Genomic DNA, 3434 nt, shown 5'->3' with positions numbered 1-3434 from the left:
GCTGGTGCCGCCTCTGCTCTCTGCTCTGCCTCAGTTTCCCTCTGGGTGCAGCCACCCCCTGCCAGGTCACCCCGTGACACCCCCGGGTACCCGCAGGGGCCACCCCAGCTCACCACAGGCAGGAGCTGGGCAGGGTGCCGGGGCGAGGGAGCAGCCCCTGGGCACCCTATGCCGATGGGGGCACCCCATGCTGGGGGCACCCCACATTGGTGGTACCCGTCCTTTTGGTGCGTGTTAGGACATGGAGGAAGGATAGGGCAGGGTCCGTGCCTTGCAAGAGGTGCAGGCAGGGACAGGGGGTGCAGGCAGGAGTGAGGGATGCAGGCAGGGACGGGGTAGGGGATGCAGGAAGGAGGAGGAGGGAGAAAGGAGGGCCGAAGTGCTGCAGGAGCAATGCAGGGGAGAGGAGGGAGGATGTGGGCAGGGTGTGGGCAGGGATGCAGGCAGAAGGAAGCAGCAGGGCAGGGATGCAGACAGGGGGATGCAGGTGGGGGGATGCAGGCAAGAGAATGAAGGCAGGAGGTGCAGGCAGGGATGCGGGCAGGGGATGCAGGAGAGGGGTGCAGGCAGGGGATGCAGGCAGGCGGGTGCAGGCAGGGGGGTGAAGGCAAGGGATGCAGGTGGGGGGTGCAGGCAGGGGGGTGCAGGCAGGTATGTGGGTGGGGGATGCAGGCGAGGGGGTGAAGGCAGGGGATGCAGGCAGGGATGCGGGTGGGGGATGCAGGCGAGAGGGTGCGGGGGGGTGCAGGCAGGGGGGTGAAGGCAGGGGATGCAGGCAGGGATGCGGGCGGGGGGTGTAGGCGGGGGGTGCAGGCAGGGATGCGGGCGGGGGATGCAGGCAGGAGGAAGCAGCTGGGGGGGGGGAAGGGGGGCAGAGCGCTTCCACCCCACGTGGGGACAGAAAGACGGGCAGAGGTCGCACGCCATTGGCCGCGCCACAGCCAACCAGCGCGTGCAGGGACGCAGAGCCTGGCGCCCATTGGCTGGCGGGGAGCCCTTTTGTTCTCACCACCCGGGCGCCGTTAACCCTTTCCCTGCGGGCGGCAGCTGCGGGGACGGCGACGGGGTGCGTGGAGGGGGTGGCACGGGTGCTGGGGGGTGCTGGGCGCTGGGGGGTGCTGGGCGCTGGGGGCGTTGATGGGCGCTGGGGGCGTTGATGGGCGCTGGGGGGGTTGATGGGCGCTGGGGGGGTGGTACTGCGCGCTGTGGGCACACAGGTGCGGGGGTGTTGGGGGTGCAAGGGGGGCCGCGGGGGGCCTGCAGGGCGGGGGGAGGCGGGTATGACGGGGGTGGGGGGGCTCCGGCGGGGCCCTTCTTGCCCCACCCCGCTCCCGCCGGGCCGAGGCCGCGCAAACTCGTGCCGTGCGGCGGAGCAGCGGGGCCGTGCTGCCCCCTGGCGGCCACCCCTGGCCAGGGCGCCCCGACGGACGGACCGACCGACGGGTGGGGGGGCCGGGGGCTGCGGTGGGCACAGGCGGCCGGGGCCAGGCAGGGGGCCGGCCGGGCGGGTGGGCAATGGGGGGACTTACAGCCGGGGGGCTGCGGGGGGGAAGGGCAGCTGGGCGGACAGCTGCGAGGTGGCCGGCCGGATGGACAGACGGACGGACGGACACACGGCTCAGGGCAGGCAGAGGGCCGGACAGCTGGAGGGATGGACAGACAGCTAGTGTAAGGTGATGGAGGGAGGGACGGACATACAGAGGGCTGGACAGACGGACAGACAGATGGCTGTAGGGGGGCTGGACAGACGGAGGGAGAGAGGGATGGACAGATGGATATATGAGGGGATGGACAGACGTATGGCTGCAGGGAGGGTTGGACAGACAGATGGAGTGATGGCTGGACAGACAGAGGGATGGAGGGCAGGCTGGACGGACAGACTGCTGCAGGGCAGGACAGCCAGCTGGCCAGGCAGGCAGGTGCAGGGCAGACAGCTGGGTGCATGGCGGGCAGGCTGGACAGGCAGGCGGACGGAGGAATGGACACAGACAGACAGCTGGGGTGCGAGCCAGTTGGCAAGCACAGGTACCACAGGCTGGGTGGCCCCCGGGGTACTCATCCTGCACCCAGCCCAGCCCCTGGGCAGCCGTGGGGGTGCCCAGGAGGGAGCAGGGGACACACAGCCACCCCCCACCCCATGCTGGCCCCAGCCCCGGCTGTGGACTTGCACCTGCAGCTGCGCCCTGCCATGGCCCCATCCTGCCCCCCGGCCAGGAGGGGTGCACACCCCTTCCCCCACACCCCAGAATCAACAGCCAGGGCCAGGTGGTGTCCCTGGCACAGAGGCAACGGTGACCCCAGCCCTGTGGCACTGCAGCTGCTGCTTGTACCCTGGCCGTGCCGGGATTGCCGGGATAGCCACGGTGCCATGGATCGAGGGGCTGCGGTTCAGCCGGGACCCCCGCAGGGCTGCCACCGGGCTCCTAGTGCCACCGCAGCTCCAGCAGCCTGGGCAAGGACAAGGACGCTCTGGGGTCAGCCAGGCAGTGGTGTCACCATGGGACATGCCAGGAGCAACGTGGCACAGTGCAGCATGGTGCAACACAACGTGGTACCCTGACCCTGGCACGGCACAACATGGCACAGCACCCTGTGGCCCACTGTGCTGCGGTGCCACACAAGCAGAGGGACCTTGTGCCAGCACTGCCACCGCTTCGGGCCACCTGAGCACCCCTGGCCACAGCTCGTCCTCCCCTGCCACAGCCGGTGTCCTGGCGGCTCGGTGACATCCTCTTCCGGTGATGCCTCACCATCCCCCTTGGCGGTCACAGCCACCCATCCTGCCTGTGGCCAGCCGCTCTCCTGGGGACACTGAGAGCAGGGCAAGCAGGTGCAGGTCTACACAAGCCCGTGGCCACCCCGAGGGCTCCAACGCGGCCGGGTGCCCCTGGAACAAATGCCACCCACCTGGCCACGGGGTGCTGCGCTCCATGCCTGCTCTGCGGTGATGCAGGAGGAAGAGCGTGGGCCCGGCTGGAGATGCCCGTACAGGAGCGGGGCTGGTGGGCAGTGCACGCTACCAGGGCTACCAGGCACGGCAGCAACCAGCCGGCCTTCGGTGGAGAACCAGCCTGGCACCGGGCGGAGACAGCGGCCAGGATCTGTGCCGGCTGCGCCATGGGGCTGGTGGACGGGCTCCAGCAGGACGGCAGCGAGCAGGATGAGAGGCAAGGGCCTAATTGAAGCAACACAGCCTGACCTTGGGTGTTCGGGTTAATTAGCAGGTTTCTCTCTCCCCTCAGAAATGAGGGCAGCACGCAGCAGGGCCATGGAACCCCAGGCTCAGGGAGCTCGCTCCTCCAGCCAGCTAGGTCACCCCAAGCAAAGGGCTGGGGAGGGCCTGCAGCCCCAGGCCCCCCAGCAGCTGTCCCCCCTGCCATGCTGGGCTGGGGGCTCCCACCCCACACACTTCTGCCCAGAACAGTAGGGAGCCC

This window comes from Falco naumanni, chromosome 1 (genome assembly GCF_017639655.2).
Source record: "Falco naumanni isolate bFalNau1 chromosome 1, bFalNau1.pat, whole genome shotgun sequence".
NCBI classification, from domain to species: Eukaryota; Metazoa; Chordata; class Aves; order Falconiformes; family Falconidae; genus Falco; species Falco naumanni.
This window is presented reverse-complemented; position numbering follows the sequence as displayed.